Source organism: Vulpes vulpes, chromosome 14, assembly GCF_048418805.1.
Source record: "Vulpes vulpes isolate BD-2025 chromosome 14, VulVul3, whole genome shotgun sequence".
NCBI classification, from domain to species: domain Eukaryota; kingdom Metazoa; phylum Chordata; class Mammalia; order Carnivora; family Canidae; genus Vulpes; species Vulpes vulpes.
In genome coordinates, this window is record NC_132793.1 from 39147954 (window position 1) to 39173065 (window position 25112).

The 25112-nt window shown below is 37.1% G+C and overlaps 1 protein-coding gene and 1 pseudogene across 8 annotated transcripts in view; one reads left to right on the forward strand and one right to left on the reverse strand.

The window, feature by feature from the left end:
* The window catches only part of MACROD2 (mono-ADP ribosylhydrolase 2), a 1918082-nt gene that overhangs the window by 153371 nt on the left and 1739599 nt on the right, over positions 1-25112 (forward strand). The gene's annotated exons all lie outside the window — the stretch shown is intronic.
* LOC112922744 (zinc finger matrin-type protein 5 pseudogene) lies at positions 22265-22776 on the reverse strand (annotated as a pseudogene).

The window sequence follows — 25112 nt, forward strand, 5'->3', positions numbered from 1 at the left end:
CACATTTTATCTCAAGGTTCTGGGAGAGAGCCACAATCAGGCTCCGCACTCAGCAGGGATTCACCTTGAGGTTTCTCTCTTTCCTTCTCCCTCTGGCCCTCCCCCCCATTCATGCTCTGTCTCTCAAATACATAAATAAATCTTTTTTAAAAATCTAGTTCCTCATCATTTAGTATGATGCTATCTGTAGTTTTCTTTGGTAGATGTTCTTTATTGAGTTCAGGAAGTTACCTTCAGGAAGTTAATAAGTTACCTTATTGAGAATTTTTTTCATTTTTATTTTGAATGGGTTTTAGATTTTGTCAAATGCTTTTCATGCCTTTAGAAATATGACCATGTGATTTCTTTACCATGCTAATGTGACTGAGTAGGTTCATTGGGATTGATTGATTGATTGATTGATTTATGATAGAGAGAGAGAGAGGCAGAGACACAGCCAGAGGGAGAAGCAGGCTCCTTGCGGGGAGCCCGACGCGGGACTCGATCCCGGGACTCCAGGATTGCGCCTGGGCCAAAGGCAGGCACCAAACCGCTGAGCCACCTAGGGATCCCCTCATTGGGTTTTAAATGTTGAACCAGCCTTGCATACTTGGAATAAATCCATCTTTGGTTGGAGTGTACAATTTTTTTATACATTGTTGGATTCAAATTGCTAATGTTTTGTTGAGGATTTTCACATCTATGTTCATAAGAGGTATTTGTTGTTTTCCTTTCTTGTAATATCTTTTCTGGTTTTGGTATTAGGGTAATGCTAACGTTATAAAATGAGTTAGGTAGTATTCCGTTTGACTATATGTCCTGGAAAAAAAATTGGGGAGAATTGGTATTGTTTTACTCTTAAATATTTGGTAGAATACACCAATAAACCCATCTGCAACTAGTGCTTTCAGTTTTTGAGGGTGATTAATAATTAAATAAATTTCTTTATAGACATAGACTTATTCAGATTGCCTATTTCTTCTTTTTGTAATATTTTATTTATTTACTCTTGAGAGACACAGAGAGAAATGCAGAGAAGTAAGCAGAGGGAGAAGCAGGCTTCCTGTGGGGAGCCCGATGTGGGATGTGATCCCATGACTCCTGGATCACGCCTGAGCCAAAGGCAGATGCTCAACCACTGAGCTACCCAGGTGTCCCTGTCTATTTATTTTTGTATAAGTTTTTGTAGATTGTGTCTTTCAAGGAATTAGTCCATTTCCCCCTGTTATCAGGTATGTGGACATAAAATTGTTCATAATACTCTCTCATTAATCTTTTATCTGTGGGATCAGTAGGGATCTCCCTTCTTTCATTTCTGATATTAGTAATTTATGTCTTCTTTTTTGTTTTTCTTGGTTAGCTGCATAGGAGATTATAAATTTTGTTGATCTTTTCACAGTACCAGGTTAGGTTTTATTGATTTGTGTGTGTGTGTGTGTGTGTGTGTGTACTGATTTCCTATTTTCAATTTTACTTATTTTTACTCTAGTTGTTATCTCTTCTGCTTATTTTAGATTTTTTTTTCTTTTTGTGTACCAATGTGTAAGATTAGATAATTGGTTTTAGGTTCTTTTTTAAAAATGTATATGTCCAATGATATAAATTTCCTTCTAAGAACTGTTTTGCTGCATCCTGGAAATTTTGATAGTTGCAATTTTATTATTTAGTTCATATTTTTATTTTTCTGCTGAGACTTATTTGACTCATGTAGTTATTTAGAAGTATGTTGTTTAATCTGTATTTATTTTGGGATTTTTCTAGCTCTGTAATTGATTTGTAGCTTCATTGTAGTCTGAAAACATATTTTGTATGATTTCTATTTTACAAATTTTAAGGTTTATTTTATGGCACAGAATATGGTCCATCTTAGTGAATGTTTTATGTGCACTTGGGAAGAATGTGTATTTTGTTGTTGGTTGGAATATTCTGTAAATGTCAATTAGATCCAGTAAACTGATGGTACTGTTCAATTCAACTATATTCTTACTGATTTTTTGTCTGCTAGATCTGTTATTTGCTGATACAGGGATGTGGAGGTCTCCAGCTATAATAGTTAATTCATCGGTTCTTGCAGTTCTGTCATTTTTGCCTCATGTATTTTGATGCTATGTTGTTAGATGCATATACGTTGAGGATTGTTCTGTCTTTTTGGAGAATGACCCCTTTGTTATGATGTAATACCCCTTGTTATCCCTAATAATTTTCCTTGCTCTGTAGTCTGTTTTGTGAAGTTAATGTAACTCCTAAGTTTTCTTTTAATTATTGTCAGCATAGTATATCTTTCTCCATCTCTGTACTTTTAATCTGTTTCTATATTTACAGTGGTTTATTACAGACAACATATAGTTAGTCTTGACTTTTTAGCCACCTTGACAGTCTGTCTTTTAATTGGTATATTTAGATCACAGTATTACAGTGATTATTGATAAAATTCTTTTAGCATCTACATTTTTGTAACTGTTTCCCATTTGTTGCCCTTGATTTGTTTCCTTTTCTGTCTTTCATTGTTTTCCTGCCTTCTCTGTGTATTAGACATATTTATATGGTTTCATTTTTCTCCTCTTTTAGCGTATCAATCATGTTTATTTTTTTAAAAAATGTTTAGTGGTGCCCTGGGGTTTGAAATACACATTTACTCCCAATCTAACCCATTTTCAAATAACACTATCTTGGATATCCATGGATAGTGTACATATTCCCATTTCCTCCCTCCTTTCCTTTTTTGTCTTTGATTTTCTGCAGTTTGAATATGATATACATTAATGTAGATTTTTCTTTCTTTCTTTCTTTCTTTCTTTCTTTCTTTCTTTCTTTCTTTCTTTCTTTCTGTTTTTTTTAGATTTTTTTCATATCCTATGTGGCGTTCTCTGAGTTTCCTAGATGTGTGGTTTGGTTTTGTTATTAATTATGGAAAATTTGTATTCATTAGTATTTCAGATATTTTATTTCTTCCCTTCCTTTTTTCCTCTTCCTGCTTCTTTCCCTTTCTCTCTTTTTTGTTCTCCTGGTTTCCCCATTACACATAATTATCCCTTTTGTAATTGTCCTACAGTTCTTAGTCTGTTCTATTTTTAAAAAATTCTTTTCTTTTCATTTTGGTTTGAGAAATTTCTAGTAACATCTACCTCACTGATTCTCTCACTGGGCATGTCCAATATGTTGATGAACCCATCAAAGGCATTTTTCATTTCTTTTACAATGTTTTTTATTTCCAGTGTTTTCTAGAAATTCTTTCCTAGAATTAGCATATCTCAGTTTATATTATCTATCTGTTCCTGCATGTTGTCCCCATTTCTTTCATTAGCGCTCTGAATGTATTATAGTATTTTAAATTCCAGGTCTGATAATTCCAGAATCTCTAACATATCTGAGTCTGGTTCTTATGCTTTGTTTGTCTCTTCAGCCTGTGCTTTTTTTTTCTGCTAGCATGTCTTGTGATTATTTTGAAACTGAGATGGGATGAATTAAGTAAAAGGAAGTGAGGTAAACATGCCTTTAATGTTTTACCTTTATGTAGCTTGGAGTTAGATTGTGTTACCATTTACTGTAGCAATAGGTATGTGAGGCTAAAATTTCCTCCTCTGATGTCACTGTTTTTATATCTGTTGTCTCTGGATTTCCTTAAAGACTCCTTCTTAAATAGGGTCTAGGTCTTACTCTTATTTGTTTTGTTTTGTTTTTTCCAGCTATAATCCACAGTTATATAAGAGCCTGGTATTGATGTGTTAAAAAGTGTCAGGGGAATGGAAGCCTATAGTCCTATGATTAGATCTCCTTTTTTATATGAGCCTTTTATGTTGGGCTGTGACCTTCATAAGAACTTCTGTTTTTCCCATTGTATGTGAGACAAGGAAGGAAGGCTAGCAGTGGCTGGAGTTGGGCATTTCCCTTACCCCATGACGAAGGCTAAAGGAGGCTAGAGTTGGCTATTTCCCTTTCCCTTCCTCCAAACTGACTAGGCTCTGATAAAACCCAAGTGGGTTAGTCTGTAGCAAAAAATTTTTCTTTGAGTTTTATTTTTATTTTTTTTTAAAGATTTTATTTGAGAGAGAAAGACAGAGAGAGAGAGAAGGAATGAATATGTGAGCACAAAAGCAGGGGGAGGGTCAGAGGGACAAGTAGACTCCCTACTTAGCATAGAGCCTGATGCAGGGCTTGATCCTAGGACCCTGAGATCATGACCTGAGCTGAAATCAGACACTTGACTGAGCCACCCAGGCACCCTGAATTTGGTTTTTCTAACCAAACTCATAACAGCTTGTTCAAACTGTGCCTAAAAATCAGGGAAAATAGATGCTTGTTGAGTGTTTAAAAAAACTCCTATGAATTGTGTTTGTAAATTTAGTTACATTACCTTTGAGACAATTTGTTAGGTGTCTTTTAGTGTTGGAGCAGCTGGAGGATGAAGTTACCAATTTAATTCCTTATAGGCAAATGAGGTTTTATCCTGTTGTCCCTATTTTTGATGAATTTCCTTTTGACCCTAAACTCCGAACAAATGTATTTATCCGTTTAGGATTAGTAGAAGATCTGGTGATATGTTTCTTTTTTTGTAAATATCACTAAACGTTGTGAACTATATTTGTAAGCTAAGTTGGCCATGGATTTCCCAAGGCCAACATCCACACGGTGGTATCCAGAGTGAATCAAACTTGAACTGGTTTCTCTCTGTTTTATTAGAAATGTTTATCTGAGAGAATCAGGCTTATGAGATCACCTGTAGTGACAGAAGGCATTTTTTAAAAAGTAGAGCTTCTGCAAATCACCAAAAATAATTAAAATGCGTAAAACACATATAGCAGATGGTAAAAGGGTTTGAACCAATTGTGTGCGACTTTTTTACTACTTACTTTTCCATGATAATGATTTTGTGTAGTTAAGATGGTAATTTTTCATGATAACTTCTGCAGATATGTAAAGTGGAATGTGATTTCTGGAGTTCCTAATACCTGGCAATTTTAGAATAGATATGAAAGTATTTTCCTAATGCTTCATTATAATTTTACTATTATAATATCAAATAAGCTGACTGTCATCTGGAGTCTCTTTTCTCTGATATTTACCCCTTTACCCAAATGGCTTAAGAAAACCAAAGTGGCATTTTATGTTGTTTCTATATCATTGTTTCCCCTTTTAAACCTGAGAAGTGTTATGTTATTTAAACATTATTTTTAAAATGCCTTTGAATATAAGCAGAAATATTATGATCTTTGATATTATCTTATTTTTGAGGGCATAATTCCCATTCATCATTTATCCCCTTTATCCTCAAAATAATGTGGTCTTCTGACTTAATTTTCTGCTGGCGATAGTGGATTTTTGATAATTTCATCTGTTTTGATTATCTGTTGTTGTGTGAGAAACCACTGCAAACTTAGTAGCCTAAGGAAATAACAGTTTAAATTGCAATGAAGATTAAATTCTTAAAAATAAATTTAATGAGATATGTGTAAAAGCTGTACTAGAAAAAAAATTCGAACATTCCTGAAACATGAATAGAATTGGACAAATAGACTTCCTCTCTTCTTTACTAACACTCAACATTATGAAAATGACAGTCTTCATTTTATTAACATACAGAGTTAATGGAGCCCCAACAAAAGTACCAATGATTCATTTAGTGGAACTATATAGGTTGATGCTGAAGTTCATACAAATATTTAACAGTAGCCAGAAAAACACTGAAAAAGAAAAAAAACCAAGTGATGACTAGCCCTACCAGACATTAAAATATGCTAGAATACTTGATGGCCTCTATAAATAAAGCATTGTAGTACTCACATGTGAATAGAGCAATGTGATAGAAGAGAAAGTCTAGAAATAAATCCATTACATATGAGAATTTAGTGTATGATAAGTATAGCATCTCAAATGACTGAGATAAAGATAGACTTTTAAATAAATGGTTCTTCAACAATTAAGTGGCCATTTGGAAAACGTTACTTTACACTATGTCTTACATTATACCTAAAGATAATGGATTTTGTATCTAAGTGTAAAAGTTAAACCATACAGACACTAGAAGGAAACACAAGTGCATTCTTATTTAACCTTTAACTCTGACTCAAAATACAGGCAATAATAGAAAAGAGTGATAAATTTGACTATATAAGATGTTTTTAAATACTGTGTGGCTAAGAACACCATAAACAAAGTGAAAAGACAACTGACAAAGTATCTTGCTAAGAAAATATTCATAGCGTCTACACAGACAAAAGGTAATACCCTTAATACACAAAGAACTCTTTATTTTTAAATTTTTAAAATTTTTTGTTTGTCCAGGTCTGCTTTATATTATTATTATTATTATTTTTAAAGATTTTTTTAATTTGAGAGAAAACACAAGCTGCTGGGGTGGGCAGAGGGAGAGTGAGAAGCAGGCTCAGTGGGAGCCTGACACGGGACTCGATCCCTGGACCTTGAGATCATTACCTGAGCCAAAGGCAGACACTTAACCAATGAGCCCCCTGGTGCCTCCAGAAAGAACTCATTAAATTATTTATTATTCAAGTATATTTGACATACAGTGTTATATTAGTTTCATGTGTATAACAGTGATTCAAGAATTCTCTATAATGCACAGAGCTCACCATAGTAAGTATAGTTACCATCTGCTACCATACAACATTATTGTATTACTGATCTATATTCCCTATGCTGTACTTTTCGCCTTCAGGACTTATTTATTTTATAACTGGAAGTTTGTACCTCTTAATCTTCTTTCCCTATTTTGCCAATTCCCCTACCCTTCTCCCTTCTGGCAACCATTAGTTTCTTTCTGTATTTGTGAATTTGTTTCTGTTTTTTGTTTATTTGTTCATCTGTTTTTTAGTTTCTATATATTTGTGAAATCATATGGTATTTGCCTTTTTCTGTCTGACTTACTTCACTTAGCATAATACTTTCTAGGTCCATTCATTTTGTCACCAATGGCATGATCCCATTCTTTTTATGGCTGAGTAATATTCTATTATGATAAGATATATAATTATATATCATATATAATGTTTTTTATATATTATATATGTAAAACATACTATGTCTTCTGAATCCATTCATCTATTGATAGACACTTAAGTTGTTTCCATATCTTGTATATTATAAATAATTCTGCAGTAAACATAGGGGTGGATATTTTTTTGAATTTGTGTTTTCATTTTCTTTGGGTAAATGCTCAGTAGTAGAATTGCTGAGATCATAGATCCATATGGTATACCATACCATATGATAGATAACATACCATAGATCATATGGTATTTCTATTTTTAATTTTTTGAGGAGTTTCCATCCCATTTTCCACAGTGGTTGTACTAATTTACATTTCCACTAGTAGTTGAGGGTTCCCTTTTCTCTACATCCTTGTTAACACTTGTTATGTCTTGCCTTTTTAATACTAGGCCTTCTGACTAGTGTGAGGTGATACCTCATTGTGATTTTTGTCTTCTCTGATGATTAGTGATGTTGAACATCTTTTCAGGCATCTGTTGGCCATGTATATATCTTTTTTGGAAAAAGTCCTCTGCCCATGTTTTAACTGACACTTGTGTGTGTTGTGTGTGTGTGTGTGTGTGTGTGTGTGTGTTTAGTTGTATAAGCTCATTATATATTTTGGATACCTACCCTTTAACAGATATGTCATTTGCAGATATCTTCTCCTGTCTCGTAGGTTGCCTTTTTGTTTGTTGTTGTTTTCTTCTCTGTGCAAATGATTTTTATTTCATTGTACTTCTAATAGTTTATTTTTGCTTTTGTCTTCCTTGCTATAGGAGACATATCTAGAAAATGTTGCTAATGCTGATATCCAAGACATTATTGCTGATGTTTTCCTTAGGAGTTGTATGGTGTCAGGTCTCACATTTAGTTCTTTACTCTGTTATTTTTTGTGTATGGTGTAAGAAGATGTTTAGTTCAATTATTTTGCCTGTAAATGTCCAGTTTTCCCAATACCCATTAATTGAAACAAGTCTTTCCCCCATTGTATATTCTTGCCTTCTTTGTTGTATAACAATTGACCATATAAATGTGGGTTTATTTCTGGACTCTATTCTGTTCCATTGATCTGTGTTCCATTTTTGTACAGTACCATATGGTTTTGAGTACTATAGCTTTGTAGTATATCTTGAAATCTGGGATTGTGTTATCTTCAGCCTCGTTCTTATTTCTGAAGATTGTGTTGGCTATTCAGGCTCTTCTGTGGATCCATACAAATTTTAGGATTATTTTTTTTTAAGATTTTATTTATTTATTCCTAGACACAGAGAAAGAGGGGCAGAGACACAGACAGAGGGAGAAGCAGGCTCCACGCGGAGAGCCCGATGTGGGACTTGATCCTCGGTCTCCAGGATCACACCCCAGGCTGCAGGCGGCACCAAACCGCTGCACCACCGGGGCTGCCCCAAATTTTAGGATTATTTGTTCTAGTTCTGTTGAAAATACTATTGATATTTTGATAAGGGATTGCCTAGAATCTTTAGATTGCTCTGTGTAATATGGACATTTTAACAGTATCAATTCTTTGAATCCATAGATATGGTTCATACAGAGAACTCCTAAAAATGGTGGGACAAAACCCAAACATTCCATAGAAAAATAGGAAAAAGACATGGGTGATTCATAAGAAGCAAACATGAATATATGATAAACATATAAAAAATCTTCAAACTCATTCATAATTGGAGAAATATTACTTAAAACAGCACTACAATATGATTTCGCACATTTTACAGTGATAAAAATATTTTTTAAACTTATATTTTGTTAGGGAGGCTGAAGGAAAACAGTCATTCTTACATGTTGCTAGGAGGAATTCAAACCAATAAAATCCTCTGAAGGAAATTTGGTAGTACCTACCAAAACCAAATATTTATGATTTTTTTTAAGGATTTTACTTATTTATTCATGAGAGATAGAGAGAGGCAGAGACATAGACAAAGGGAGAAGCAGGCTCCCTTTGGGGAGACTAATGGAATCCCAGGATCATGCCCAGAGCCAAAGGCAGACACTCAACCACTGAGCCACCCAGGAATCTTATTTATCTTTTGAACCCAGTGGTTCCACTCGTAAGAACCAATGATAATGATATACCTCCCAAAATATGAAAATGAACATTTATAAGGTTATTTACTGCAGCATTATTTGTAATTGTAAAATATTAGAAGTAACCTGAATGTCCATACATAAGAGTGGTTTAATAAGTTATGGCATATCGTATATTAATTCCATAAAGTATTAGGCAACTGTAAAAAGTCGTGATGAAGGTATCAGTGAACTTACTTGGAGTTATTTATAGTATATACTGTTATAAGAAAACTAAAAAAAATATATAGGGTGCAATCATTAATGTAAGAAAGAAGGAGATATAAAGAAATTTGTGCAAAAGAAATACAAGAGTGATAAATCACAATTTGAAAAATTAGTTATCTATAAGTGGTGAGTAGAAGTGGGATAAACAGGACAATGAGAGCAGAGTTGTAAGGATGAGAAGGGTATACCTTTTTTGTTTTGTTTTTGTTTTTGTGTAACTTTGACTCTTAGAATCAGAGTTATGTTTTCCATATCAAATAAAAGAAATCATTGAAATCTACCAGGATTGTGGGCAAGGTTACAGGTTGTGGGCAAAGTTACAAATGAATATACATGGTAACAATTGAACCTAATCTTATGACAGATGAATAAAATATCCATACTGAACAGAATGGGGACCAAAATAACTGATCTATCTAATTAACTTTGGAAAACAGTATTTTGACTAGAATATACAAATATTGCATCTTGTTTATAAAAGGTATGTTTTTTTTTTCAGAGATATGGGTTAATAGTTCAGTAACTACTTTATGTATTTCTTTCAGAGGCATGAGTTAATAATTCAGTGTTTTAGAATTGAACAAATGAATAAATGTATATAATAAAAGCCAGGGATCCCTGGGTGGCTCAGTGGTTTCGCACCTGCTTTCAGCCCAGGACATGATACTGGAGTCCCAGGATTGAGTCCCACATCAGGCTTCCTGCATGGAGCCTGCTTCTCCCTCTGCCTGTGTCTTTTCCTCTCTCTCTCTGTGTCTCTCATGAGTAAATAAAATAAAATAAAATAAAATAAAATAAAATAAAATAATAAATAAAAGCCGGGTTTCTTACTATCAGAGAAGGAAGTAGCAAATAAGGAAATAAGAGGGCTATAATGAATCTTGTAATAAATGAAAATCAGAGTTATCAGTCAATTTTTAATTAGATAAATATGTAGAGACAAAGATGTGCATATCTGTCTCTACACACATAAAGATAAACATAGAAATAACTATATATGTATGTATATGCATAGGTCAGTATACATATACATACATATATAGCTTCTTAGCAATGTTTACTTGACAAGGCCTTGGAAGAGTGACACCTCCATAGTAGTGAGCACACCTAATAACAAATCTTGGTTTTTATTTATTTATTTTTTTGTTTTTATTTTTTATCTTGTTTATTTGTTGTTTTTTAGAGAGAGCATGAGCAGGGTGGGGAGAGGCAGAGGAAGAGGGAGAGAGAGAATCTTAAATAGGTTCTACACTTAGTAGAGCTGGATGTGGGGCTTGATCTCTCAATCCTGAAATCATGACCTGAGCTGAAATCAAGAGTTGGACGCTTAACTGACTGAGCCACTCAGGCACCTCAACAGATCTTGGTTTTTAAATACCATTCTCCATTGAAAGGAACCAGAGATCTTTGGAGAAGTGGTACATTCTAGAGTTGGAGTAGAGAAAGTATATATATTCCTGGAACTTGTGGGGGGTAAGGAATAGTCAAAAGAACACAAGAGCCAATGTGAAGAAGTTCCTAATACCCAAAGCTGGAACAATTTGAGGAACAAAATAGTGATAAGTATCAGAGTATAACTCATAGATTAAACTAAATATCCATACTAATCTACATAGATAATTGAAGAAATGAAGAAAGAACACTTTTTCTTACAAAGAATTCCAATTAATATATGTCGAAGGAATGAAGGAAATATAACACCATGATTAGACCAGTACCACAGTAATAACTTGTAGGCAAGATCCACCAAAGAATGGACAAAATCAGTCAGTGAATGTTTGAGAAGAAACAGGATGTTTACAGTCTCAGAGTCCCAAGATCTTTATCAATTATGGGGGAGAAAATAGTAATGTTACTGTGGAGAAACCGAGTGGATAATCAGCTTAACCAAGTGATGAAGGTTAACATAATCTGCAAAGACATGGGATACTAATGTCATGTACCCCTGCTGTGATACAGTGAGAAGGATGCAATATTAGTTTTGTGGTGATTTTGCCAAAAATATTATAATGTCAGTCTAATCCTGAAAAAAAAACATCAAGCCAAAATGAAAAGATATTCTATAAAATAAAAGACTAGTTTTCATAAAAATGTCATGGTCAGAAAGATGAAGACTATGGAATAGTCATAGTTTGGAGGAAACTGAAGAGAAACAATAGATGTAGTGTGGGATCCTATATTGAATGCTAGAATAGAAAAAGGATATTAGGAGGAAAAAACTGTTAAAATTTTAATAAGGTCTAGTCAGTAAAATTGTACCAGTGTTAAATTCCTTGATTTGATAATTGTACTATGGTTATATAAGTTAACATTAGGGGAAGATGGGTATGAAGGATACATGAACTCTCTGTATGAATTTTGAAACACTGTAAATCTAAACTTGTTTCAAAATTAAAAATATTAGAAACTCAACAATAACCATTTTTCCTCCCTTTTGTGGTTGTTTGACCCAGCTGGACATTTTCTTTATTTATAACTGTAGTCAGAGGTCTACTTGGCTGGGATTTTTTGGAGACTTGACTCGGATGTAGAGATAGCTGCTGGGCCTCTCTTCTTCCTGTAGTTTCAAGGCTTCTCCAGTAATTTCCTCTCTCCACCAAGTAGACTGTACTTCTTATATAATGGCTCCAAACTCCCAGAATGCAAGAACAGAAGCTACAAAATATTCTTAACATCTCAGAAATCCCAAAACATCCCTTCTTCCATATTCAATGCCAAAATAGTCATAGGCCAGCCAAAACCAAAGTCATTGAAGAATGACTTTTACCTCTTGATGAGAGAGTGACTTGTGCATATAAAAGGGAAGGAGATTAAGTACTACTCCTGACATGGCCTCTTTTTGGGTTCCCCTAGAGATGATTAGCAGATGTCAGACTGGGGCTTATGAAGCTCTGATTCAGCCTAGCTGAGGGCAGTGCCCAGTAACTCATAAATGGAGAGAAACTTCAAGACTGGCTTGACAGTGGTGCTACAAAAACCAAAAACCAAAAAGACCAAGACAAAAAACCAGTACTAAGACTGCTACAGAGTCTTTTTCAGGAAAGAAAATTTGCATTTGAGTTTCTTTTTTTTTTTTAATTTTTTAAATTAATTTTTATTGGTGTTCAATTTACCAACATACAGAAAAACACCCAGTGCTCATCCCGTCAAGTGTCCCCCTCAGTGCCCGTCACCCATTCCCCTCCAACACCCGCCCTCCTCCCCTTCCACCACCCCTAGTTCGTTTCCCAGAGTTAGGAGTCTTTATGTTCTGTCTCCCTTCCTGATATTTCCCAACATTTCTTTTCCCTTCCTTCCTTTTCTTTCCCTTCCCTTTCACTATTATTCATATTCCCCAAATGAATGAGAACATACACTGTTTGTCCTTTTCCGATTGACTTATTTCACTCAGCATAATACCCTCCAGTTCCATCCATGTTGAAGCAAATGGTGGGTATTTGTCCTTTCTAATTGCTGAGTAATATCCATTGTATACATAAACCACATCTTCTTTATCCATTCATCTTTCGATGGACACCGAGGCTCCTTCCACAGTTTGGCTATTATGGCCATTGCTGATAGAAACATCGGGGTGCAGGTGTCCCGACGTTTCATTGCATCTGAATCTTTGGGGTAAATCCCCAACAGTGCAATTGCTGGGTCGTAGGGCAGGTCTATTTTTAACTCTTTGAAGAACCTCCACACAGTTTTCCAGAGTGGCTGCACCATTTCACATTCCCACCAACAGTGTAAGAGGGTTCCCTTTTCTCCGCATCCTCTCCAACATTTGTTGTTTCCTGCCTTGTTAATTTTCCCCATTCTCACTGGTGTGAGGTGGTATCTCATTGTGGTTTTGATTTGTATTTCCCTGATGGCAAGTGATGCAGAGCATTTTCTCATGTGCATGTTGGCCATGTCCATGTCTTCCTCTGTGAGATTTCTCTTCATGTCTTTTGCCCATTTCATGATTGGATTGTTTGTTTCTTTGGTGTTGAGTTTAATAAGTTCTTTATAGATTTTGGAAACTAGCCCTTTATCTGATATGTCATTTGCAAATATCTTCTCCCATTCTGTAGGTTGCCTTTGAGTTTTGTTGACTGTATCCTTTGCTGTGCAAAAGCTTCTTATCTTGATGAAGTCCCAATAGTTCATTTTTGCTTTTGTTTCTTTTGCCTTTGTGGATGTATCTTGCAAGAAGTTACTGTGGCCGAGTTCAAAGAGGGTGTTGCCTGTGTTCTCTTCTATGATTTTGATGGACTCTTGTCTCACATTTAGATCTCTCATCCATTTTGAGTTTATCTTTGTGTATGGTGAAAGAGAGTGGTCCAGTTTCATTCTTCTGCATGTGGATGTCCAATTTTCCCAGCACCATTTATTGAAGAGACTGTCTTTCTTCCAATGGATAGTCTTTCCTCCTTTATTGAATATTAGATGGCCATACATTTCAGGGTCCACTTCTGGGTTCTCTATTCTGTTCCATTGATCTATGTGTCTGTTTTTGTGCCAGTACCACACTGTCTTGATGACCACAGCTTTGTAGTACAACCTGAAATCTGGCATGGTGATGCCCCCAGATATGGTTTTCTTTTTTAAAATTCCCCTGGCTATTCGGGGTCTTTTCTGATTCCACACAAATCTTAAAATAATTTGTTCTAACTCTCTGAAGAAAGTCCATGGTATTTTGATAGGGATTGCATTAAACGTGTAAATTGCCCTGGGTAACATTGACATTTTTACAATATTAATTCTGCCAATCCATGAGCATGGAATATTTTTCCATCTCTTTGTGTCTTCCTCAATTTCTTTCAGAAGTGTTCTATAGTTTTTAGGGTATAGATCTTTTACCTCTTTGGTTAGGTTTATTCCTAGGTATCTTATGCTTTTGGGTGCAATTGTAAATGGGATTGACTCCTTAATTTCTCTTTCTTCAGTCTCATTGTTAGTGTATAGAAATGCCATTGATTTCTGGGCATTGATTTTGTATCCTGCCACGCTACCAAATTGCTGTATGAGTTCTAGCAATCTTGGGGTGGAGGCTTTTGGGTTTTCTATGTAGAGTATCATGTCATCGGCGAAGAGGGAGAGTTTGACTTCTTCTTTGCCAATTTGAATGCCTTTAATGTCTTTTTGTTGTCTGATTGCTGAGGCGAGGATTTCCAGAACTATGTTGAACAGCAGTGGTGAGAGTGGACATCCCTGTCTTGTTCCTGATCTTAGGGGAAAGGCTCCCAGTGCTTCCCCATTGAGAATGATATTTGCTGTGGGCTTTTCGTAAATGGCTTTTAAGATGTCGAGGAAAGTTCCCTCTATCCCAACACTCTGAAGGGTTTTGATCAGGAATGGATGCTGTATTTTGTCAAATGCTTTCTCTGCATCTAATGAGAGTATCATATGGTTCTTGGTTTTTCTCTTGCTGATATGATGAATCACATTGATGGTTTTATGAGTGTTGAACCAGCCTTGTGTCCCAGGGATAAATCCTACATGGTCATGGTGAATAATTTTCTTAATGTGTTGTTGGATCCTATTAGCTAGTATCTTGTTGAGAATTTTTGCATCCATGTTCATCAGGGATATTGGTCTGTAATTCTCCTTTTTGGTGGGGTCTTTGTCTGGTTTCGGAATTAAGGTGATGCTGGCCTCATAGAACGAATTTGGAAGTACTCCATCTCTTTCTATCTTTCCAAACAGCTTTAGTAGAATAGGTATGATTTCTTCTTTAAACGTTTGATAGAATTCCCCTGGGAAGCCATCTGGCCCTGGACTCTTGTGTCTTGGGAGGTTTTTGATGACTGCTACAATTTCCTCCCAGGTTATTGGCCTGTTTAGGTTTTCTATTTCTTCCTGCTCCAGTTTTGGTAGTTTGTGGCTTTCCAGGAATGCGTCCATTTCTTCTAGATTGCCTAATTTATTGGCGTAGAGCTGTTCATAATATGTTTTTAAAATCGTTTGTATTTCCTTGGTGTTGGTAGTGATCTCTCCTTTCTCATTCATGATTTTATTAATTTGAGTCTTCTCTCCCTTCTTTTTAATAAGGTTGGCTAATGGTTTATCTATCTTATTAATTCTTTCAAAGAACCAACTCCTGGTCCTGTTGATCTGTTCCACAGTTCTTTTGGTCTCGATATCATTGAGTTCTGCTCGAATTTTAATTAACTGTCTTCTTCTGCTGGGGGTGGGGTCTATTTGTTGCTTTTTCTCTAGTTCCTTTATGTGTAAGGTGAGCTTTTGAATTTGAGATCTTTCCAGTTTTTGAATGGATGCTTGTATTGCGATGTATTTCCCCCTCAGGACTGCTTTTGCTGCATCCCAAAGATTTTGAATGGTTGTATCTTCATTCTCATTAGTTTCCATGAATCTTTTTAATTCTTCCTTAATTTCCTGGTTGACCTTTTCATCTTTTAGCAGGATGGTCCTTAACCTCCACGTGTTTGTGGTCCTTCCAAACTTCTTGTTGTGATTAAGTTCTAATTTCAAGGCATTATGGTCTGAGAATATACAGGGGAGTATCCCCGATCTTTTGGTATCGGTTCAGACCCGATTTGTGACCCAGTATGTGGTCTATTCTGGAGAAAGTTCCATGTGCACTTGAGAAGAATGTGTATTCAGTTGAGTTTGGATGTAAAGTTCTGTAGATATCTGTGAAATCCATCTGGTCCAGTGTATCATTTAAAGCTCTCGTTTCTTTGGATATGTTGTGCTTAGAAGACCTATCTAGTATAGAGAGAGCTAGATTGAAGTCACCAAGTATAAGTGTATTATTATCAAAGTATTTCTTCAGTTTGGTTATTAATTGGTTTAAATATTTGGCAGCTCCCACATTCGGGGCATATATATTGAGGATTGTTAAGTCCTCTTGTTGGATAGATCCTTTGAGTATGAGATAGTGTCCCTCTTCATCTCTCACTATAGTCTTCGGGGTAAATTTTAATTTATCTGATATAAGAATGGCAACCCCTGCTTTCTTTTGAGGACCATTTGAATGGTAAATGGTTCTCCAAACTTTTATTTTCAGGTTGTAGGTGTCCTTCTGTCTAAAATGAGTCTCTTGTAGACAGCAAATAGATGGGTCCTGCTTTTTTATCCAGTCTGAAACCCTGCGCCTTTTGATGGGGTCATTAAGCCCATTCACGTTCAGAGTTACTATTGATAGATATGAGTTTAGTGTCATCATATCTATTCAGTCCTTGTTTTTGTGGATTGTTCCACTGAACTTCTTCTTAAAGGGGAATTTTAAGAGTCCCCCTTAAAATTTCTTGCAGAGCTGGTTTGGAGGTTACATATTCTTTCAGTTCCTGCCTGTCTTGGAAGCTCTTTATCTCTCCTTCCATTTTGAATGAAAGCCTTGCTGGATAAAGTATTCTTGGTTGCATGTTCTTTTCATTTAGGACCCTGAATATATCCTGCCAGCCCTTTCTGGCCTGCCAGGTCTCTGTGGAGAGGTCTGTTACCCTAATATTCCTCCCCATAAAAGTCAGGGACTTTTTTTCTCTTGCTGCTTTAAGGATCTTCTCCTTATCTTTGGAATTTGCAAGCTTCACTATTAAATGTCGAGGTGTTGAATGGTTTTTGTTGATTTTAGGGGGGGATCTCTCTATTTCCTGCATCTGAATGCCTGTTTCCCTTCCCAGATTAGGAAAGTTTTCAGCTAGGATTTGTTCAAATACATATTCTGGCCCTCTGTCCCTTTCGGCGCCCTCAGGAACCCCAATTAAACGTAGGTTTTTCTTCCTCAGGCTGTCATTTATTTCCCTTAATCTATCCTCATGATCTTTTAATTGCTTGTCTCTTTTTTCCTCCGTTTCCCTCTTTGCCATCAACTTGTCTTCTATGTCACTCACTCGTTCTTCCACCTCGTTAACCCTCGTCGTTAGGACTTCTAGCTTGGATTGCATCTCATTTAATTGATTTTTAATTTCTGCCTGATTGGATCTAAATTCTGCAGTCATGAAGTCTCTTGAGTCCTTTATGGTTTTTTCTAGAGCCACCAGTAGCTGTAAGATAGTGCTTCTGAATTGGCTTTCTGACATTGAATTGTAATCCATATTTTGTAACTCTGTGGGAGAGAGGGCTGTTTCTGTTTCTTTTTTTTTGAGGTGAGGTTTTCCTTCTAGTCATTTTGCTTAGTGCAGAGTGGCCAAAAACAAGTTGTATTGGGAAAAGGAGAAAAAGAGAGAGAAGGAAAGAAAAGAGAAAAAGAAAAAAGAGAAAGAAGAAAAAAAGGGGGGGAAAGAGAAGAAAAAGAGCGAAAAAAGAAAAAAAAGGGGGGTGGGGTGGGGGAAGCAATCAGAAATCAAGAAGAAAGAAAGAAAAAAAAGTACAAAACAAAACAAAAACAAAAACAAAAAGCAAAAACAAAAACAAACAAACAAACAAACATAAAAAAACCACGGGGGAAGTATCTTCCGATTCTGTGTACTTTAAGTCCCTTGACCTCCCTTGGAACTGGTCCGTCTCGCTGGTCTTCTGGGGGAGGGGCCTGCTGTGCTGATTCTCAGGTGTTAGCACTTGGGGGAGCTGCTCTGCCCCTGCCTGGTGCAGGCCTCAGTGGGGGGTGTTCACCCCATGAGGCCCCGGGAGGAACAACCCCAGTGGCGGGGGCAGCTCTGGGACCCTGGAGTCAGCCCCCGCAGTAGCTCCGGGGCTCTCCGTCTGCAGGGCCTGGGGGCTCCCGGGCAGGGCCGCTGATCTGCTCAGCTCGGGGCAGGAGCGTCCTTGCTGTCCTGGGCCTCCCGGCCTCTGCCTGTCCCGGGGGGACGGCCGGATCCTGGGCTGTGTCCCGGCGCCCTGTGCCCCGGGGCCTGCGCTGTTGGATCCGCGCTCCCGCCCCGCAGCCCCCTCCGCGGAGCCGCCGCCCGAGCCTCTCCGAGCTGCTCCGGGTCCCGCCTGCGCTGCAGCCCTTAGGGAGCTCGGTGCACTCTCCCGGGGCGCAGGTGCCTGTTAGTGTCCAGGGAGCCCGAGGGCGTCCCCGCCTTTCTGGGGATCCTGCTCCAATTCCCGGGGAGCCCCTTTCCTCCCGGGAAGGTTGGTGCAGCTCCTGCTCCTCCGGGACGGGGCTCTCCTGTCCTGGGGACACTCGCCCCGGCCTCAGCCCGGCTCCTCGCGGGGCCCCTCCCCCTCGGAGGCCTTTTGTTTCTTTATTTCTTTTTCCCCCTCTTCCCACCTTGGTGGAAGCGCGAACTCTTCTCCCTGTAGCGTTCCAGCTGGTCTCTCTTTAAATCTCAGGCCGAATTCGTAGATTTTCAGGATGATTGGATGGTTTTCTAGGTAATTTGTTGGGGACAGGTGACTTGGAGACCCTGCTCTGCCGCCATCTTGCCCCTCCCCCCTGCATTTGAGTTTCTTAAAACATTTTCTTCTTCTTCTTTTTAATGGGTTTTAATACTTGAAACAACCACAAAATATCTCTAGAATCCAAATTTTGCTTTTTTGGCAGGATCATACCTAAACCATTCTGATTAGATGGAAATCTACTCTATTTTAAATATGTGTATGAAGGGTAGTTGTCTTGCATCACATATTCCAACAATTAGCAACCTATAAGTTTAAAAAGTCCGTTGAAGTCCTTTATCTAAATCTCCTAGACTCAGATTTTCCTTCCATTTTGTTTGTCCCATTCTTGGTGGAGCAGTTGCTCAATTTACTTTGTCCAGTTGACCCTTGGAACAATGTGAGAACTAGGGGCATTGATCTCCTGTAGAGTCAAAAATATGCATGTAACTTTTGATTCCTTAAAAACTTTAATACTAATATTCTACTGTTGACTGGAAGCCTTACAAATAACATCAATAGTTGACTGACACATTTTTTTCTATGTTATATGTATTCTTATCATAAAGTAAGCTAGAGGAAAGAAAATGTTAGGAAAATCATAAGGAAGAGAAAATACATTTACAATACTATAGTGTATTTTTCAAAAAAGTTCATGTATAAGTGGGACTGTGAAATTCAAAACTGTGTTGTTGAAGGGTCACCTGTACCTCCAAAAAAACCATGCCTAAGTGAGCACATATTGAATCTGCCAGAAATGTATTTTTTTCCCTCTTCTAGAATTGTAACTACATATATAGCACCTGTTTTAAGGGTTTTATAGTGATCCTTACAATGACCAAATTAGGCATTAATATTCTTTACATTTATATATGAGGAAATTAACATAGCTTATCCTTATATGCCTTCTCATGTTGCTTGGCTTGAGTCTGAGTTTTTGTCCATTACACTTTGGTATGCTTATTAGCACGACTAGTTTCTATTCCTGACAGAAATGTCTTCAAATTCTGTTTTTAATTTTATATCCTGCAACCTTACTGTTCATTGGTTAGATCTAACAGTTCTTTGTTTGAGTCCTTAGGATTTGTATATATAAAATCATGTCATCTGTAAATAGAGACCATTTTAGTTCTTCCTTTCCAATTCTGATACTGTTTCTTTATCTTACCTGATTGCTCTGGCTAGACTTCTAGTACTGTATTGAATAGGAGTTGTGAGGTTGGGGCACTCTTTCTTATCTTGTTCCTGATCTTAGAGGAAAATCTTTCAACCATTGAATATGTTTTTCAATATGTTAGTTTTGGGCTTGCCACATGTGGCCTTTATTATTGAGATATGTTCATCCTATGACAGTTAAAGAATTTTTATCATGAATGGATGAATGGATGGATTTGTCAGATGCTTTTTCTGCATCTATTGAGATGATCATATGATTCTTTCATTCTGTTTATGTGATATATTACTTTGATTGATTTGCATAAGTTAACCATCCTTGCATCCCTGAAATAAATACCACTTGATCATGACAAATAATCTTTTTTTTTCCTTTTTCTTTTCTTTTCTTTCTTTCTTTTTTTTTTTTAAATAAGCTGTATGCCCAATGTAGGACTTGAACTCATGATCCCACAATTGAGTCGCATATTTTATTGATTGAGCTGGTCAGGTGCCATGCAAATGACCCTTTTAATGTGCTCCCGAATTTGGGTTGCTAGTATTCTATTGAGAATTTTCATATCTATATTCATTAGGGATTTTTTTTTTTAATTAATTTTTATTGGTGTTCAATTTACCAACATACAGAAAAACACCCAGTGCTCATCCCGTCAAGTGTCCACCTCAGTGCCCGTCACCCATTCCCCTCCAACACCCGCCCTCCTCCCCCTCCACCACCCCTAGTTCGTTTCCCCGAGTTAGGAGTCTTTATGTTCTGTCTCCCTTCCTGATATTTCCCAACATTTCTTCTCCCTTCCTTTATATTCCCTTTCACTATTATTCATATTAGGGATTTGGGCTTATAGTTTCTGTTAGTGTTAGTATCAGGATAATGTTAGCCTTAAAAAATGAGTTTGGAAATACTTCCTTCTGTGTTACAATTCACCAATGAAGCCATCTTGTCCTGGGCTTCACTTTGTTGGAAGACTTTTGATTACTGATTCAGTCTCTACACTAGTATTGGTCTATTCAGATTTTCAATTTAGTCCTGATTCAGCTGTAGTATGTTGGAAATTCTTCTAGGTTGTCCAGTTTGTTGATATATAGCTGTTCATAGTAGCTATGGTATATAGCTGTTCATAGTAGAATTTCTGTGGTATCCATTGTAAAGTTTTCTTTTCCATTTATTGCTTTGTTAATTCATGTCCTTTTCTTCTTCATTAGCCTAAGAGTTTGTCAGTTTTATTTAAATTTTCAGACTAAACTCTTAATTTGGTTAACCTTTTCTATAGTTTTTCTGTTTTCAATTTCATTTGTTTCAGATGTAATCTCTGTTTTTTCCTTTCTTCTGCTAATGTTGGGCTGTTTATTCTTCTTTTTCTAGTTCCTTAAAGTGTAGAATTAGGTTCTTTATTTGGGATGTTTGTTGCTTGTTTCTTGTAGGTGTTTATTGCTATGGACTTCCCTCTTAAAGCTGTTTTTGATGCATCCCACAAATTCTGGTATTTGTGGTTTCCATTTTCGTGTGTCTAAAAAAACTTTTCTGTTTGTTCTTTAATTTCTTCTCTGATTTATTGATTGCACAAGAGAGTATTATTTAATTGCCACATGTTTGTGAATTTTCTGTTTTTCCTTTTTTTGTAGTTTAGGTTTAATGCCATTGTGGTCAGAGATACTTGTAAGGATTTCAGTCCTCTTTAACTTGGTAAGACTTATTTTGTAGCCTAACATATAGTCTGTCCTAGTAAATGTTCCATGGGTCCTTGAGAAGAATGCGTATTCTGTTGGATAGAATGTTTTGTACATATCTGTTAGGTTCATTTGGCCTATAGTGTTGTTCAAGTTCACGGTTTCCTTATTGATTTTCTGGATAATTTATCCATTGTAAACAATGGGGTGTTAAAGTGACTGTTACTGTATTACTGTTTATTTCTTCTTTTAGTTCTGTTTTGCTTTATATATTTTAGATGCTCCAATATTGCCACATAAATAAAGTTGTTATATCCTTTTGATGTACTGACACTTTTCTCAGTATATTATGACCTTTTTTGTCTCCTTTTACCATTTTTAGTTTGAAGTCCATTTTGTCTAATATAAATATGGCTACCCCTGCTTTTTTTGTTTACCATTTGCTTGAAATGTGTTTTTACATCCTTTCACTGTCAGTCTGTGTGTCGTCGTCGTCTTCTTCTTCTTCTTCTTCTTCTTCTTCTTCTTCTTCTTTCTTCTTCTTCTTCTTCTTCTTCTTCTTCTTCTTCTTCTTCTTCTTCTTCTTCTTTCTTCTTTCTTCTTCTTCCTCTTTCTTTTTTGGTGATAGACTTTCTTTATAAACATCCAGAAGGAAGTTTTTTCACCCATCTTCTCGAGATGTCCCAAGAGGAAGAGAGGATGGAGCTTTCTGGAGCAGAGCTAGGATCTGGGGCTTCATTCAAGCCAGGCCCAGCATGTGGTTTCAGGGCTCCATGGGGGGAGGGCAGCAGGTGGGGGAGAGGGAGCCCATGGAATCCCCAGTATGAGCCCTTATCTTTATTTTCACTGACACATACCTGACCAGATGGGGGTCAAAGTGGGGATGAAGGTCTCAGCCCCACTGGACGCTGGGCTGCAGGGGCCACCCCCTGGGTGACGGTGCCCACAGGGATAAAGGCAGCTCCTGGACTGGTGGCCAGCCTCTGGGGTACTGGAAGATGGTGCTTCTCATGGGTTCGACCCTGCCGCTCAGAGCTGAGCTCAGCCACTTGGCTCTCTTTTCTAACCAGTCTTCTAGATGGCCTCAGGGAGTTTGACAACATCTAGTGGGCACTCCTTGGCCTGCCTCTCCTCCTCCACCTGGATACTCAATTCCTGCAGGTCCCTCTCTGACATGTGGGAAAATCTGCAGTTGGAGCCAAAGTCACACTGGCCTATCAGTAGAAACCTCCTGCAGGGCTGCTTGTTCTGTTCATCTAGCAAGATGGCAACTGCATCTCGAAATATGTCATACCAGACCTTCTTGGCCTTGCGGTGCTGTAGCCCATTTAGGTGCTTCTTCTGGTTGTGGAGGTTGTCCTGGAAGGAGCAGTTGCAGTAGTCACAAAATTAATGCTTCCCCATGGCCACTTACACCAGGTGCTGTAGCTGCCTGGTTCCACAGGGCCCGATGGCTCGAGCTCCTCCTCCTTGTGCCTATGTGTGTCTTTAAGCCTAAAGTGATTCTCTTGTAGTTGACATATTGTGCTATCTTGTTTTTCTTACCCATTACACCATTTTTTGTCCTTTTTTTGGAGAATTTAATACATGTACAGTTTATATAATTATATATAGCTAAGAAGTTACTATTCCTATTTTGTTAATTTTTTCTTTTTTTTGTAGATATGTTGTTCCTTGTTCTTATCCTACTGTTTCATGTGTGTGTCTTTTGGTATCATACTAATGGCTTATAGAACTCACTTATCATTTTTTTTTGTATAATTACTACAGGATTTTCCCTTGTCATTATCATGAGGCTTATATAAAGTATGTTCAAGTTATTATACCCTTCTTTAATAACAACTTAATTTTTTGTAAAGATTTTATTTATTTATTTGAGCGAGAGAGACATGGAGCACTAGAGAGCACAAGTACAAGCAAAGGAGAAGGGCAGAAGGAGAGGGAGAAGTAGGCTTCCTCCTGAAAGGGAAGCCCAGTGTGGAGCTCAATCCCAGGACCCCAGGATTGTGACCTGAGCCACCCAGGTGCCCTGATAACAACTTAATTTTGATAGGATTAATAAACTTTACAATTTTACTTTTCTTCCTCCTTACATTTTAGGTTATTGCTGTTACAATTTACATGTTGTATATATTGTGTAACTATACCAGATTATGGTCGTTTTTGTTACTTCTACTTTTTTTAACTTTTAGAGTTCTAAGTAAATTATGCATTACTGTTACCATATTGCAGAATCTAACCATGAATGTATATTTACCATTATCAGTGAGATTTACACTGCCTTTTAGTGTTTTTATGATGTTAACTAGCATTTTTTCAGCTCCACTTTAGAGTTCTACTTCAAAGAACTGCTGTTAGCATTTCCTGTAAGGCAGGTCTGGTGATAAGGAACTAAATGCCACTGTATATAGGGCTGTTGAATGGCTGTGCAGCTTTAACAGGAGGTCTGGTTAGGTTGACAGGCTGAAGGCTGTATTGAGTGATGAGCAGGACTACCAGTTAGATACTCTGCCCAGGTGTAATGGCGGAAGCAGCTCTAAAGCTGGTAAAACTTTTTTTTTTTTGTCTTAACTCCAACTGACTCACACCATAAGTTCCCTGACTGAACAGGGCCACTGGGTTTTCTCTGCCATCCCACCTCTGGCTCAAGTGCCACTATGCCACACAACTTCTAGGAGTTGTCATCAGCCCTTCTGGTCATATGGGGTCAAAAGACACTCTCCACAGCAGGTGGGACAATTTAACAGCTCCCTTGCCTGAGAGGCATCAAGCTACTCTCAGTTTTCCAAACAGGTGCTAGTTGGGGGCTGGGAACCACCCTTTGCCTTGGCTACAAATTAACTACCAGCCTATTTATATTATACCATGGGAATGCTCCATGCCTTGTACTGGCTTTGCTGTGGGGTAGACAGCTCTGCTGGCCCACCTCCCAGCTTGAGCACTGCTGGGCCACACTGCTTCTGGTTGTCACCAGTCCTTCTGGTCAGATACCACTGGAAGACTATTCTGGTTTCTTTTCTTTGAATCAAATTAGAAATTTAATTTCTGCTTTTTTAGACGTACTGATTATTATAGGACAAGTAAACAGCAGTCCTAGTGAGTAAAAAACAAGAGAGTTGGCTGCTTATTATAACTGAATTCTTGCCACTTGAATCAGAACATATGATCCCCACAGGTTTAATGCAGAGAGTGTATTTTGGAAGACAAATTTCTGGTTCATTATGGAAATACTTTTGGATACATTCCAGGTTTACTCTTGCTGATATTCTATTTTGAGAGCATTGGGCTATAACTTCCAAACTGGCCACTTGGTTAAACTGGAATATATTATTCAGTGGCATGATAAAAAATACAACTGCTAAGGGTTTCATCTGCTTTTATTTCTTTGTTTCAGTTTTAAGAAATATGGATATTTAATATATAATAATTATAAACATATAAATATTATATTTATATAAATGTATAATGTATATAGGTTATTAAAATTGCCTGAGGTATTATTCAGGCTCTTGATTATCTCCTTTCAATCTAAAAATAATTATGAAGTAATAAAACTGCCATAGAAAAGTAAATGTTGAAGTAATTAATATTTCATTATTTCCCTTTGTTTATTGTTATTTTCCTGTTTATGCTGGCTTGAAATTATACTGGCTCACATATGAATGTGGAGATTAGTGACAGTAGATGTGCCACTTTAATTTCTGCTGCATCTTAAAGGAGTAATGATAAATTGCTTGAAT